General features: G+C 53.0%; 1 protein-coding gene across 4 annotated transcripts in view; it reads left to right on the top strand.

Moving 5' to 3' along the window:
* PALLD (palladin, cytoskeletal associated protein) overlaps window positions 1-16,432 on the top strand; it is a 376,038-nt gene that overhangs the window by 126,414 nt on the left and 233,192 nt on the right. The window contains exon 1 of one of the 4 annotated variants that reach the window (XM_069576799.1): window positions 1,793-2,010. The exons of the other annotated variants lie outside the window; for them this stretch is intronic. The gene's annotated coding sequence lies outside the window, so the exon portion shown is untranslated. Of the gene's footprint in view, window positions 1-1,792; window positions 2,011-16,432 lie in introns of those variants that run through there. 4 annotated transcript variants of the gene reach the window in all.

Genomic DNA, 16,432 nt, shown 5'->3' with positions numbered 1-16,432 from the left:
CCTTGGTCCCCGCTGACACACTGATCCTCCTGTTTGCCAGGGCAACATGATCAGTGAAATGTCCCTCTTAATTCACAGAGGAAAGGCCATCCTAACAGCCCTTCCTGGGCTGAGAATGGCAGTTGGGACCTGCCATGTCTACTAGAGATAGCCCCCTTCCCCAGCAAGGCCATGGCTTCACTTGATGCAAGTGAGGGACACAAGTCTTTCCCTAGGTTATTCAGAGACAGGAGAAGCAAGTGTAGAGAAAACATAAGAGGACCTCATCACACACAAAAAGGGACAGAACCTGCCAGATGCTTCATATCTGAAAAGAATCTTCACTTCTATTAACCTTACATTGGTTCCCAAAGAAAGGGGGGCGTTTAATAAGGGAGGAAAAGTGTGCTGTTTCATGACCGCCACTTCCTTAGTGTAATAAGGAGGCACTAGACTCTTAACATTTTACTTTCATTTCAAAAAATGTTTTTTGCACTATCTCTGTGTTAGAACTTTCAAGATGATTCTATTTCTGCAACACACTTTCTGACCTGGTTTCTAACTGACTTCAAGTCTGTCATGCCTTTGACATGTTATACAATACATTAAAATTAATAGCTTCATGGGTCTTATGACTTTCTTCCTTAAATTTCCAAAGACAGCCCTGGCTTTCTCTCAGATTGACCAATCACAAGCAGTTCTGTGACTGCAAGGCAGGAGACAATTTTTGCAAATGTTTAAACATGAGGCTGTGTCTGCCAGCAGGCTAGAGTTGGTGAGTCTTAGGTCTTTAAGAAACGGTTGGTCCCGTCTGTGCTGTCATCTCCCCAGCAGGCCGTCTGGGTGGGAGCTGAGTCGCCGTGGCGTAAGACTGCCAAGACAGACAGTAGGATCACCGGACACACACTTGTCTGGCAGTCTTGGGTCTGTTCCCTGGATGGGGTGGGAAGGCTTGATTAATGACAGACTTGTTCAACATGAAACAGAACAAAGCTCGGATTTATTCTTGGCATTCTTCTTCCTAGGGGCTTGGGGGGTGATGTAGTAATTAATTTATAGCTTTGCAGCAAGGCAACATCAGAGAAGCAGTTTAATTCACAAGAACAATGAAGATGGAGGGTGTAACCGAGGGTACTGGGCATAGAAGGGCCTAGAAGGAAGGTCAGGCAGAAGGTGAGTTCTTCTATGAATGATAGGGATTCACTACCAGTTACTACCTAGGTTCACCGCCCCCCAAGGGGTCCTGAGAGACATTTACCTTGACTAAAGGAACAGAGGTCTGTGGGAAACGCCTCTGAAACCCCGGGGCAGCTTGCTTATTACCTGCTGCGGGCTGATCGCTACCCTGGAGGAGGAGCAGGCCTCGCCAGATGTGCAGAGGGCGCAGAGCCCCCGAGACTCGCCTGCCGTCCTCCGAGTTCTCCCAGCCCCTGCTCCCCACCCCCCACCCCCAGCGCTCGCTCCGCGTTATTTCTGTGCTCCCTGGGACACCCCTCCTTGGACGGCACCCTCTCCAGCTCCAAGACACATATCCCCCTCCCTTCCCCATCATCTCCCAGGACACACCTCCTTCCCCCCACCAAGCACAGCCCTCCTCCTCCCAGCAACCCCCCAGGACACACCCCTCCCCCCTTCCCAGCACCCCCAATGACACACCTCCTCCCCTGCAAACCCGGGACACACCCCCTCCCCTCTCCCCAGTACCAGGATACACCCCTCCCCAGCCCCAGGGTACGCCCTCCCCCTCCCCCAAGACACACCCCTCCCCCTCCCCAGCCGCCGGAGGACACACCCCTCCGCTCCCCAACCCGGCCCCGACGCTCAGGGCCCCCTCCACCGCGGGCCGACTGAACCGAGAAGTCTTCCCGCCGCCCTCGCGCCGGCTCCTGGCCGCCGGTTGCACGCTCTCCGTGCCCGGCGCTCCGCCAACGAGACCGAATTCAGAGGCCGGCGCTGCGAGCCGGGCGGGACTGAGTCCTGAGAGGCCCGAGACGAGCTGTTTCGGGGCAGGAGGTGTCTGCTGCGCGGCCGGTTAGTGCAGGCGGGGCGCGGGGGCGCGCGGGGCCGGGGGGCGCGCGGGGTCCAGGCCGCCTTCCGGCAGGTCGGCGGGGCAGAGCAGCGCGCGCTCTTGCCTGTCCTTCCTTGTCCGTCGGCGCTGGGGTCGGGGAGGGGTCCTGCGCCCTAGACTTCTCCGCGGTTAGAGCAGGGGTGGGGGCGGGGAGAGGCAAAAGGCTGAGGTTCCTCCCCGCCCCCGGCCTTTTCCTTTAAAAAGTGACACTTTGACCAAAGCTCTTTCAAGCGTTTGTGCTCCTGGAGCGGCTTGCACCGGTTTGGGGTAGCCCGATGTCCCTGCAGTCTCCATCGCTGGTCCAAGGAGACGGAACCTCTCCCAGGAGAGCGCTCCCTGACAGCCTGGCTGCGGATCCGGGGCTGAATGAACTTCAGCTGGAAACGCTTCGAGGGCTGAGGGTTCGGGATGCTTCTCTCCACGAGGAATCCGGGAGCTCTCTCACTGGACGCCCTGCAGTTGCCTCCAGATTGTCTGTCTGCTTGTTTTCTTGGGTGTCACCTGGTTGCAACCCTTTGTCTGGCGGAGTCCTCCTGTTCCCTTGGAAGGCCCTGGGATGGGGTCTGTGCCTTGGTTAGTGTGCAGTTGGCTGCGCTGTCAGGGAACAAGCGGCAGGCCGAGCACAATGGGAAGAATGCATTCCTGATGACTCGCCTGCCCTAGAAAGACTAGCCAAAATCTGATGGTTTTTATGGAAAGCTTTGCTGTCACTGTTTCATAAGTACTGGGTGTTGGTGAGTTCTTGAAACTAGCTAATCCAGAGCTAGCCAGCATGATTTTATGAAGAGGTTTCCCCCAAACTTCCTGTGCCATGAGCGTGAAGACCCTGACACCTGGGCTCACAGGGATGTTGAAGTCACTGCCCTCCTGCCGGGCAGGTGGTCTGTGGGTGGTCGAGGGTGACCGTGGTGACAGTGATAGGCTGGGGGTGGGGAGGACTGCCTGAGGAGGGGAAGGAGAGAGTCTCAGGGTACTGGAATGCTGTGAAACACGCTGGTAGGTTACCCTGAGTCTCTTTCCACATGATGAAAAGACTTTTATGGCCCTTCTCACTCTTCAGGTGGAGCTCAGTGGGTGCTTGTTTGTTCCTGCTCCCAGTAAACCTACAAGAGATCTCATGACCCCAGCAATTTCTAAAGGCAGGTCCTGGCTCCTAACAAAGGCAAACGGGTTATTTTCATCAACTCGGGAGCCTTGCATTTTTCTCCGGCCATTGTTTTAGAGGTTCCATGAAGATATTATGAACACGCGCTGGGGCCCTCCCCTCACCTCCTCCTGAAATGGACAGTGGGTTCTGGTGCAGAACACTGCCAATGCAGTACCAGGCTATAAGATAGCCTGTTTCTGAAAAGACTAGGCGCTGGCCATCAGGGCCACTAATGACAATGTAGTTTTTCACTGTTCCTTTAAGAATGAGGCCTGCTTTGATCAGCAGTGTTTCCATCTGTTGCTTGTTTATGTGTTTGTAGTGTGGTTTCCCTGGGCCTGTTTTCCCTTCTTGCTATTGATAATCCTCCACTTAGTTGGAATCAGACTGGAATTAGCAGCAGACATGCTCTCTGGGGCTAAAATTAGAAAAGAAGGGAACTCTTCAGGCATATCCTTCTTGTCTCATAAAAGATTCTGCAGTCTCTCCTGAGACTCCCACTTTAGCAGTTACTGTAAGATGCTGCTTAAATACTCTAAGATAGCATTTTTATCAGGACCATTTTTTCCCCTTGAGCTTTAATCATGCGTTACCAATACCTGTTGAACGTTATTCCTCTGAGGTGCCCAGAGGCACATCCAATACATTTACCAGCCCTTCAAACACTATATAGTTAACTCTTTGAACCCTTCCTTTAAAAACAATAAATAAATAAATGAGTGAAAGCTGCAGTGGCGCTTGCGAAATACAGCCCTGGTCCCCTGATGTGAAGGCAGATGGCACTCGCTGCGGCTTCATTTATGCCCAGGGTGCACTTGGTGCCTTGGCAATTAATCATGAATTGAATAATGGATGCTCTTGATCTCCAGCTATAAATTGAAGGATAGATTACTCCTGAGGTCTAGTTCGCTTGAAAACCCTTTCAGAGCCCACTGAGCGGCTCCACAGCTGGGGCCAATGAAGGCGGGACACGGAGCGCAGATGGGGGGAAGTGGTGATCCGCTCAGCTCCTCTGGCCCTCCATGCCGGCTGGGCTGCCGGGCACTCCCCACTTGCTGGTCGGCACCAGGGCTGCGGGGCGGAGGAAACAGTGGCTTTCTGTGAATGTAATTAAACTTGCCTCTGCCAGCTGCCTGTGGTATTCGCGAATGTTTTCCTAAGCAAGGCTGTTCCCTGCTTTATCTGCCCGCTGTGGTTTGCGGCCTGCGCAGCCCCTTCCTGGATGGCTGAGCTCTGATGTCATGCGTGCTCTCAGCCTCGCGGGTTTGGGGGCTCCCCCCGCCCCCCGCCCCGGGCGCCCGGGAAGCGGCAGTCCGCTGCAGAACATTCCACTGCCGCGAGACCAAAGCCACCTCGTGATTTGCGGCTGGCGTGACTTGGGGCTGCTTGGAGATGATTTAAAAGGAAGGTTATGGGCGCCTGAAGTATAGGGTAAAGAAAATGTATCCACATGGCTCCAGCTTGGACTTTTAACTTTTTTTTTCAACATGGAAATTGTTGGCTGAACTGGCTCACGGGATTTTCCCCATTTTTTGCTCTTTTATTGCTTAGAGCAAAAGAGTTATATTGTCTGTTTGTTGTAGGCCTGACCTCAGCATTATTCCTGAAGCGTGACACAGTTTTCATGCTTCAGAAAGCAGGGGACATAGGATTTCTCTGCTGGTCTCTTCACGGGCCGGAGACCATTGTCAGAGAAGAGGCTTGGCTCTCTCTGCTGAGGGGGGAGGCACCCTGTGTCAAGTGTAGGGGGCTGTCAGCCCTGTGGCCCCGTGGGCCAGGCGGTCGCAGCAGCAGGACGCACGTTCCCTGGGGAGAGTGCAGGGCTGGCGCTGGCCTACCTGCCGAGGACACCTCACCTTGTGATTATCCAAGGGGCATGGATGCCCTTTCCAGGCTCCAGCAGCAGTGGGGTGAGGGCGTACAGCCCTCGGAGGTCCATGCGTCATCCCCGGGGCCCGGCTGCCGTCTCCTGCCTCTCCTCTGTGCCCGACCACAGACTGGCAAGTGAGCCAGCTCTCGTGGCTGAGCTAGTTCCCAGCTCTGTCCAGTGTGAGCTTGGAGGAGCCAGTATCTGTTACCTAGCTTGGTGACTCACCCCTGACCTCTTCCAGTGTTCAAGGTAGAGGCTGTGGCCCAACAGTCCTCTACAGACCCCAAGCAGTGCCCCTGGCACCCAGCCTGGCCTGCAGAGGCGGGAGGGCTCCGGGGAAAGTGCGCCCTGTCCCTGGGCAGTTCTGGATCTAGGTCAGAGGGCCATGACCCCGAGTCGGTGGAAGGCTGAGTTTCCTCCAAGTCGGTCTGTTTGAGTCTGTGCCTCGAGGGGCTTAAAGGAACGCTTGTGGAGGTCAAATTAGTATGGTTTATGGGAAAAAACAACCAGAGCCCTGGCAAAACGTCAAGAAGGCAGCAGTGTGTGATGAGACTCAAACGACAGCGTTCACCCAGGGCCACCTTGAGCAAACCGCTTCATGTTGATGGAGTAGTTCCTGACGTTGCGTCGTGTCCTTCACGGGTATGCTGTCATCTGACGGCCAGGACGAGGCGCAGAGGCAGGAGGAGCAGAGCGTCCTTGCGTTTTCCCCACTCCAGGGCACATAGCGTGTGGCCGGTCCAGTCTGGTCAGACACGGAGCATCTACCTTCAGACCTTGTGCTCCTCCACAGCAGCAAGTGGACCCCATGACTCTTAACCTCCATGGACTGTACTCTCCTTATTTGCAAAAATGAGACATTTGGCCTAGAGTATAACAGTCCTTTCCAGTTTAAATTCTAGGTCTGGTGAATCACTGGCTGGAAGGGACTCTAAGAAGTCATTTAGTCATGTTGCGTGCTGCCAGCAGGACTCTTATCTATTTTGAAAAGAAAATATGCCCCCCACCTCGCTTTATTATTATTATTATTTTTAACAATCCCAGAGCCGGAGAGTGTGAGTGCATTCTAGAGAGAAGGGAGATGAGGGATGGGGGCCCAGTGTGGAGGCCCAGGGCTATGTGTCTGGCCTCAGCGGACAGAGTGCTGTCCCGGGGGAGGAGGTGGAACAGGAGAGGCGAGTCCTGGACAGGCTCTGGGCCTGGGGGGCGTCCAGTGGGGAGAGCTCAGCAGGGGTCGTTGTGCCAAGAGGGAGAAAGAGCAGAGTGGCTCAGGAAAGACCCTCCAGTTCCCTCGGGGCTGGGGAGAGCCATGACCTTGGGCCTGGGTCCAGGGGTCTGCTCAGAGACCGCACGGCGTGCTGTTCGTCTGGGAGTGTGAGAGCTGGCCGCTCACGCCGGCCCTCTGCGTGGGGCGGGGAGGACAGGCTCGTCTCTGCGACAGTGCCTGCTGGGCCCGCCCAGAGGAGCCCCAGCCCATCCGCCTTCCCAGTGCCAGGTGGGTTCTGGCGGGCTTCCAAGGCTCAGGGTCATTGGAGGAATGACCAGTTCAGTATCCTGTTCCCAAATTACTCAGCTGACTAGGTTGTCACTTTAGAAGACGTGTCCGCCTCCCACTTTCTCCTGGTCTCTCTCCCGGGGATAGATGTTGGGAGAACAGGAGCAACTTTGGAGCCAGGAGCCTGAGTGATGGCGACATCTCAACAGCTCAGTTCCAGCTGAGCGCCTTGAGGCTCAGCTGCCCTGCTCCTCAGCGTCCCCGCCCTGAAGTGGGGAAGTAATGGCACCCCCTCCCGGGAAGTTCAGTGCTCCTGGGATCTGAGGGAGGAGCAGGGAGAACCGTCCACGTCTGCGGAAGCAGCCCCGCGTCAGGTCTTGTCTTTGAGCTGTGAGTCACGGAGGTTTCTTTTTTCTCTGCCTTAATTCCATTCGCAGGCCCACCTCAGAATGATGGTAGTTTTTCCATCCTTGCTACGTGTCAGGCACATAATCATGTTTAATCCTCACAAAAATACCATGAAGTGGATCTGTTACCCCCATTTTATTACGTGGAAATGATGTTCTAATGAGGATAAGCATTTTGCCTAAGAACACGGGCTAATAAACAGCAGAGGGAAAATGGAAACCCGGGCAGCCCACCCAGTCCCCTGCGAAGACCCGGGGCATTCCCTGCTGGGCACAGCCCCACCCTCGTGTTCCTGCAATGGCCTGTCACCTGGACAGGCTCCTCCTCTCCGCTGCTGCCCGACCACAGCCTCCTGCACCCTCCGAGTCCCAGCTGGCCTCCCCGCGCTCCCTTCCACTTGGGTCTCCTCTCCCCTCCTCCCCCCCAGAACCAGAGGACCCCCTGCAGGACTGTGCAGCTGGTCTCCAAGCCCAGGTCAGGCCCCCACCCCCACTGCACGTGTCCTGTTTTTGTTTCCTTGGAAGGAAAATGTTTAGCATGCTATTAAACACAGATGCCATGTTCCCCCTGGGCCCACAGAAGGTGACTTTTCAGGCTGAGGAGGGAGGACCTGGGAGGCCCTGTAGACCATGACCTTACTTTACAGATGCGGAAATGGGGGCCCAGAGAGGTTAACTGCTTGTCCCCAAGCTGAGCTCTAGGCCAGGGCTGATTCCGAAGCCACTTGGCACCATCTTCCTTCCAGTTTTCACTGTGGCTTGAGTTGATGTTTTATCATCTCTGCCTGCCCAGGTTGGGAAAGGGGTCTTTCCTTTGCCTTGCAAGCTTGACCATACTTGGGACGCTCATCACAAACCCTGTTTTCTTTTCCTAACACTTTCGGTCCCGCTGAACTGGCCTCCTCCTCGGGGCGTGAAGAGCCACGGTCGCTCGATTCTGCATCTCACCTTGGCTCCTCCTCTGGGTTAAATGACACCAGATCACTTTGCTTTATCTCCAAGTTCTGTTGGCCAGCAGCTCCATCGTCTTTCTTTCTGTCTGTTGAGCTGTGTCCAGCGCCCCAGGCCTCTCGAGCCGTGAGAGGCATTGCACAGGGTGTGGCAACGACCCAGCCTGACACTGCCTTCCCCCTGGGCCTCAGGGGTATTGTCGACTCTGCCGGGCTGTGATGGCAGCTGGGCCTCACTGTATCATCGTGAGCCGTCAACCGCTTGCTGGACGTGGCTCGGCTCGTATGGGATGACGATCATCTCCTCCAGTGGTCGTCTGGAGCCTCCCTGTGGAGCTGCTCCTTCCTTTGCTCCTCACCACGTCTTGCATTCGTCAGCTGCCCTGGGCCTCTGATCCTGCTCTTCCAGTTCTTAGAGCTTCATGCCAGCTACTGTCCCAAGGAGCTTAGCACATCCGATGTCCCTGGGATTCACCCCTGTGGGAGCCGACCCCGAGACTACTGCCCCTCAAAGCCCTTCTCCCTCATGACTCCAGGATTTGAAAAGCATGGGCCCATCCCACGGCACAGGGCCTTCAAACCGAGCACCAGACAGAGGAGAAAGTGCTGCCTGAAATGCCAGCCCTTTGGAGGGCCTTCCAGGAGACCCACGGCCAAGGACAGTCCCCCTTAGGGACACCAGTTCAAAGACAGTGACTGGAACCCAGAGCTGTCTCAGCTACAGGGCTGGAAGCCTGCAAGATTTCACCTGGGCTCAGAAACACGATAATCGCAAACCTTCACACTGACAGATTGCACTCTGCTCTCCATCAGCTCAAGCACTGTCCTGTGAAGAAGTGCGTTGTTCCCACTTTACAGATGAAGAGCTGAGGCTCATGAGGCCAGTGACCCCCAGGGTCGCACGGCCATGCTTGTAACTGAGCAAGCTTCCTGCCTTTAAGTTCCTTGTGTTTGAACAGGCTTCAGTGGGCGTAAAGCTTAGTTGGGACATGGCGAGAGCGATGTTGCTTGGCACAAACACAGATTCCTAGGCTCTGACTCCAAATGGTGTTGATTCCTGAAGCTCGACGGGAGCTTCGGAACCTGTGTTTCCCAAGTGCTCCTGAGGTGTTATCTCATCAGAAGAAACTGTCCCTTAAACTCTCCTTTCTAGACTTTTTTGGCGGTGCCTCCCAGCTTGCAGGACCTTAGTTTCTGGCCCACCTGTTCCCTGTGACGAAGCTGTCAGTGAAGCCAGCCATGGATGCCCTACCCCCAGGACCTGGTTGCGGCCCGCAGACTGGCCATCCAGCCCTGGCTCACCCTGCATTCAGGCCCTGCACTTTCCTTGCTGAACTCCTGCCTCAGTGCCCAGCTCAGCTCCTGAGGAGCTGTGACCCCAGGTTCTATCCATCTCTGTGGCTCCCAATCAGAGAGCCCGCCTCCCGGAGCCCATCCAGGCGGAGCCCATCCAGGCACAGCCACACAGTGGGCCTGCACCTGAGTCAGCAGGGTCCTGTGGTGACACTCCCCACCGCCAGTCCCTTTGGGGACCCCTCCGGTCCCGGGCACCCAAGCTGGACATCACTTACTGGCCTCTCTGAGAGAAAGTCCAGCCAGCTCCCTCAGAAAGAAACCACCTGGGGTCCTGCCACTCAGAGAGCTCATGCTCTTGTTCTTTGAAAGCCTGCTGAGTCCAGTGGGCCAGCAAGTGACCAGGGAACAGTGTGGTCAGCATCCGCGGGGGCCCACAGCCAGGCACGGTGACTCCTCTCCACAGCATATGTGTCATGACCCTTCCCTGATCAGACATCAGACATCCATCTGAGTGGTTGCATAGGGGTCCATTTCCCCATGTCTGGGCCCTTGGAGCCTCTCTCCTCAGGCCCTGTTCCTGCCCCGTGGAAGTCACCAAAGGCGTGGGGTTCCCCAATCTGTGGGGTTCCTCCCTAGATCCTTTCATGCGTGCCTAATCACAGAGGAAGAGCGGCCCCGGAGGAAAAGGTTTCTGGGGTCCAAGCAGACTCACAGTGTGGCTGACACTTTCCGTGGACCCGTGGCCTCCCAGGCTGGGGGAGGGGGCGCATGTTCCACTCGCTGCTCCCTTCACGACAGGCTGGCTCTTTGCAGATTTCTTAAGAAACACGAAGATTGTGACAGAGACGCAGGAAGGACTCAGATGCTTTCACAGTCAAGGGCACGATGCAAAGACACGGTGTTTCCCCCCATTTGGCCCTGGCTGTCCTGTGGCCCCCAGGAGGGAAATTTCCAAATAGAAGCTCCTGAGTGATTGTCAGGTATGTACGTCACCTTGTGAGCAGAGGTGTGAGCTTGTAAGGAGACAGCTCGGTGTTTGGGCCGCAGGGAGAGGAATGTTTGGACCTTGGTGGAGCTCCATTTGGAGCCTTGGAATATTATCCAAACATGAGAGCCAAAGTTTTGCTGAAATAAGCAGTTCCCTTTTATGTTATGACTTGGCCAGCTATGAAGGAATACTTGTTAAAGGCTCTCAGAGCATTACGGCAGAGTTCTCCTCCCTGTCCTTAATTAGGTCAAATTAAACCAAAAAGGAAACGCAGTCTGGTTTGCTAACCGCTGGGGAAGTATTGCTTTTGGGCAGAATTCATACCCAGATTGTCTGACTCGAGGATAATTCACAGGAAACAATTATTTTTTCTTTTGGTTGTGATATGCAAGCAACTGACAACTTGGAATCCAGAAACTGGCATTCGTGGCGTTAGTGGTGATGGCAGGGTGATGGCCGGAATGTTCTGGTCAGGGTCTGGCTTTGTGCCTTGGCTCACTGCAGGCAGGGCCCGGTGTCCAACGCACTCATCCTGGTCATCATCCCAGCATGAGGCTCTCCTGAGCCAGACGTCCAGGCCCGCAGTGTCCAACCGGGGCACTTGGAAACTCTGTCTGTTGAAAAAGCACAGCTCCCCTCCATGAGCTGGCAGGTTTAGGAAAGCAGACTGGTGAGGGGTATCAGAGGTGGCCAGGTGCCAGCTCAGGGGAGGTGCCTGCGTGTAGACGGGGGTGACCTCACGGAAATGGGGGGCCGAGCAGAGTTCCCACTGGGCGTCTCAGGGGGGGCTCACCTCTCGTGGTCCAGTCTGCGCTGAGTCTGTCGGCAACCCCTGTCCATGTGTCGCCTCCCTTACTCTCCTGTGACTGAGGTGCCGTCAGCACCCCATCCGGCCACCAAGGGACCAGAGCTCAGAACCTGCCAAGTCTCTAGAGGGAAGGACAGAGCCAGGCTCCTGCCCAGCACAGAGCCCTCGCTGTTGGAGGCCAGTCTCCTTTCTGAACCACGTGGAGCCTTCGGAGACGGTAGCAGTTACATGAGGGCCGCTGTTGGCTGCAGGTGCTGGGCACGAGCTGCACAGGAACTTTCTGGATGGTGGTATCCTTTAGGTCTTGGTGGAGCCCCGAGTCTGTCTTGGGGTTTAGACAGGGCAGTGCAGGGGAGGTCCTTGAATACTCTCCATGAACAGGCTTTTTTGGTGGGTCGCCTGTCCTCTCCCACCACCCAGCCTGCGTCGGGGGTGACAGGACAGGACATGGCAGTGTGAGTCCACGTGGGACTCTGTGCTGGACACCCTTGCTCACGGTCACTCTCCACCACCCCTGGAGTGCTCCTTCTTTGTCACAGAGATAGTATTTGCTTCTGCTAGAAAAGGAGTGTCCCCCGCAGTTTCAGGAAAAGCAGGCAAGACCCCCAGGCGGCCTTGCTGGGAGGCTCCCTGCGGAGGAGGGCTGTGGGGCCTGACCGTGAGCCCTTTGGTGCCAGAGGGGCCCTGCAGCCCTCCCCCACGCAGGACTGCAGTGGGTGTGTGCCCCGGCCTTGGCGCGCGTGCCGGGGGCACAGGGCTGCTGCTCTAAGGCGGCAGCCACCTGTCCCTCCGTGGCCCGTTACCATCCACCCAGAATGTTCTTCTCTCCAGAGCCCCTGCTGACTCCAACACGAGATTACTTAGACTGGTCTGCAGGCGTCACTGGTGAAGTAGTGGACGCAGCCTTCCAAGGGTGAATCGAGATCTGGCCTCCGCCACCACGGTGCCGAAGGCCCCTGCTTTCCTCTGATGTCACAGGCATCAGACTGCTGTCCAGAGCTCCAGGCAGAGATTCCAGAAACGACCACAAGATAAACAATGTCTTAGCCTTGACGCTTGCAGTAGAGCATCTCAGGAGGTTAGGGTAACGTCTGCAGGCGTCTCGTCATTCAAGAGTATAATGCTCCATGACATGTAACATGTGTTACAATGTAAAAATTACAGATACCTTCTCTACATAATAGTCTAAATATGATAGGATCTTAGTCCTCAAAAAAAATTGAAGGTATTTAGGTAAATAGCACATAAAAGTATACCTATACGTAAAATATGATGAAAAAATAATCTGCTTCTCAATTTATGTAGCCAAAAGAGTTTGAGAAAGAAGGAAAGGAACTGAAAGGTCACCACTGAGGAGCCATGGTGTCAGTCTCTCCTGCACCCTCTTTCCTTCAGCCCGTCAGAGGTGCTTGCTGATCATCACGTATGAAAGGAACTGGACACCGCAGTAGGCTTTAAACGTTTTTTTAAATTCTATGTTGGAAGATAGCCGATTAGCAATGTGATAGTTACAGGCGGACAGCAACGTGACGAGTTACACGTGTATATGCACCTATTCTTTTTTTTCGAATTCTTTTCCCATTTAGGTTATTATAGAATATTGAGCAGAGTTACCTGTGCTTAGAGTAGGCCCTTGTGGGTTATCTGTTTTATTTATAGTAGTGTGCATATGTTAACCCTACACTCCTAATTTATCTCTGCCCCCCAGCCTTTCCCCTTTGGTAGCCATATTTTTTTTTTCTAATCTGTGATCGCTTTCTGGTTTGTAAATAAATTCATTTGTATCATTTTCTAGCTTGTACATGTAGGTGATATCATGTGGTATTAGTTTTTGTCTGTCTGTCTTTACTTGGTGTGATAATCTCCAGGTCTATCCGTGTTGCTACAAATGGTATTATCTCATTGCTTTTACGGCTGAGCAGTGTTCCGCTGTATATGTGTACCACATCTTTATCCATTCATCTATTGTTGAACTTAGGTTGCTTCCATGTCCTGGGTATCATAACTAGTGCTGCAGTGAACATTGAGATGCATCTATATATTTTTTTAATTTGTTGGAATATAATTGCTTTGCAGTGTTGTGTTTCTGCTGTACAACAGTTGTGAATCAGCTACATGTATGCATATATCCCCTGCCTCTTCTACCTCCATCCCACGCCACCTTGTCTGGATCTATGTCCAGGAGTGGGATTGCCAGAACATATGGTAACTCTACTTTTAGTTTTTTGAGGAACCTCCTTGCTATTCTCCATAGTGGCTGCACCAATTTACATTCTTACGAACAGTGTAAGAGGGTTCCCTTTTCTCCACACCCTCTCCAACATTTATTGTTCATGGACTTTTTGATGATGGCCACTCTGACTGGTGTGAGGTGATACCTCACTGTGGTTTTGCTTTGGATTTCTCTAATAGGGATGTTGAGCATCTTTTTATGTGCCTCTTGTCTGGCTTCCCTGGTGGCTCAGAGGTTAAAGCGTCTGCCTGAAATGTGGGAGACCTGGGTTCGATCCCTGGGTTGGGAAGATCCCCTGGAGAAGGAAAAGGCAACCCACTCCAGTATTCTTGCCTGGAGAATCCCGTGGACTGAGGAGCCTGGTAGACTGCAGTCCATGGGGTCGCAAAGAGTCGGACACAACTGAGCGACTTCGCTTTCACTTTGGCTATCTGTATGTCTTCTTTGGAGAAATGTTTATTTAGGCATTCTGCCCATTTTTTGTAGTAGCCTTTTAAACCCATAAGAGGTCCTGAAAAAGGGTAAAAGTTAGAATTAAAATATTTCCTTGAACACTCAGTCAAGTTATTCAAAAAGGTTTGGCTGACTCTGTTTACAATGCAAATGAGATTCTCCGGGTCACTTTTTATAGGGAATATATTATTCAATTTTTCTTCAGTGTGCAGGTTTATTAAAATTTTACAGAAGAAGAGATGTTTCTAAGGCTGCTAGGCAGACAGCCCAAGACAGTAGATCCCCCAGTAATAAGCCTGAGTGGGAGAGGGGCTCTTGACCAGGTGGGGGAGGGTGTACCAAACTGTACCGTCACAGAAGCCCTGCAGGTGTGCAGGAGGTAACCACCTGCCTTTGCACGCCCAGGGTAAAGAATCACACATTTTTCCTGTTTGTCCACACTGCGCTTCGAGCAACGCAGCTCTATTTCTGCCTTTCCCTTCTCCCTTTCAGTGCGCTCTGTGGGGCTGCCGCAGCTTCTGAAGGTGATGTGATGTGAGCTCTCTCCTGCTCTCTGGTTTGCCTGCTTCCTGTAAAGAGCTGATACACCCCAGAGAGTTCCCACTGCGCTTCTCACCGGGCCATCCCATAAACTACTCTTTCTCTCACCCACCAGAGCCTCCGACATTCCAGACAGAGGAGAACTCTGAGCAGTTTGCAGGACTGCTGGAGGAAAGCTCCTCCTTCAATAATAGCAGTTCAGTTCTGAGACCCATCCATATTCATTAAAAAACAGCTACTTTACAGATTGAGAGGAAAATTGGAACTCTGGCAGGTGGCACAGAGAACATGGGTCCTTTCACTGTAGAGATGGATTGGAATTCTCCAGTAGGTCATGAGTAAAGGCTTCTTGGTCCTTATGGCTATAAATAGGAGAGGATGCTCTCAGGAAAAGAAACTATAAATTACATTTGCCTAGAAGGTGAAGGATGTGCCAATTCGTCCTCATACACCCAAGGAGGGGAGTTTCTTAGTATGACTATTTTCACATCAGGCATCTGCTTTCAAGGCCTCCTCTTGAAGCTCCTACTGTGTGCTGATGTCTCTCTTCTTACACAACTTGGTTGGAAGCGCCATTGCACTGTTGAGGCAGGAAGTGACCTCTGGTCCTCAGCTACCCTCCTACCCTAGTCCCATTGTGTGGCCCTATCTGGAATGTTTTATTTAGTCTGAGCGCTCGTGCCCTTGCCCAGCGCAGCCCCCGGAGGAGCCACGTCTGCATTCGTCCAAGAGGAGCTGCTGTGTCCTCTCAGCTCGATCTTCACCATCCGGCCCAAAGGACGGGGTGAGGCAGGGGGCCGGACCCCTGTGGCCTGCAGGCGTCACTCTGTCTTGGTTCCAGGGCATCCTTTACTCAGCAGAGCCAAGAATTTTCCTGTCAACTGTTGCTTGGTTGTTAAGGAGAAACAGCAGAATTCAACCTTAATGTGCCACACGCTATAGACGCTCATTTCTGGGCACTTGGCATTTTCACCTACTGTTGGAAATGAGACGAGAGCATCCCCCGGCTGGTGTGAATTTTTTTCAGCATCTGTTTGCACCTCGAGATCCAGTCTCACGACCGTCGACGTCAGTGTAGGGGACAATCTACTAACATTTGATTTTTTTTAGTCAGGTCCCTTTAATCCTTCCTGGGACCATGTTTTTAGAAGGCATGCGGTGAGAAGCTTCGCAGACAGAGTCAGGGCGGATGTTTCAAGCTGGGGGCAGGGAGTAGACACTGGGGACGAACATTCAGCCCTGCCCCCACACGGGACAGTGCCCTTAGCTTTTGTCTGAAGTTGCAGCAGCTGGCAACCGTTTAAAGTGCAGTGCGTCCAGCCTCATACCAAACGCTCAACGTGCACTACCTTGTTTCAGCCTTGTAACAACCTTGCAAGGTGGGGACAGATAGAATATGAGTCAAAGACCACAGGAAGTTAATAAGTGACAGAATGATAACGCAGGTCTCCTTTATTGTTCTCGGAAGTATGGATTCCTTTTCAGTTTGAAAATGCTACATAGCTTGGGGTTCTAATAGTACCATGCGTTTTGTTTAGTTTTCCTTCTTGTTCACTTTTAACACGTTTAATGTGTATGACGAATATTTGCTTATGGTAAAAAAAAAAATCATACAGTGAAAGTGAAAATTTTCTAGTTTGCTCAGCATCAGTCTCTCCTCTCAGTATAACTAAAAAGCTGTGCATTTCTTGTCTGTCCCCCCCCCCGCCAGAAGTCTACTGTCCCTTCTCCAATCTGGTGGTTTACTGGACAGACCATGCCCTTTTGACAGGTATTTTTACCTGCCTTGTGTGGGATGCCAAAGTTGAATTGCCATTTCCTTTCTCAAGGACACTTAGGGCAACAAGAGTGTGTTCCTAATAAGTTAAAAAGATGTTATAATGAACATCCATGAACACATACGTGTCATGTGTCCTGTGCCCGTATGAGCCTGACTTTCCGGAAATGAAGCCCCCAGGTCAGATGAATGGGGTCTAAATGTTGCCAAATTGTCTTCTTAAAAGGTTGCACCAGTCCCTAAGTAGTCCCATATTAGTGACAGTCATTTTCAATGTATAGGAGTGCTTGCTTGTATTTTTCATTGCGTTCACTTCTCTTTACACGCTCCAATAGCTCCCCGGTGGAATGCTCCTGACTCTGGCCTCTGCTGCCTCCTGCACAGAGTCCTGCACACCTTCCAGGCACCGTGTGTGTCGCAG

The sequence above is a fragment of the Ovis canadensis genome, chromosome 2 (genome assembly GCF_042477335.2).
Source record: "Ovis canadensis isolate MfBH-ARS-UI-01 breed Bighorn chromosome 2, ARS-UI_OviCan_v2, whole genome shotgun sequence".
NCBI classification, from domain to species: domain Eukaryota; kingdom Metazoa; phylum Chordata; class Mammalia; order Artiodactyla; family Bovidae; genus Ovis; species Ovis canadensis.
This window is presented reverse-complemented; position numbering and strand designations above follow the sequence as displayed.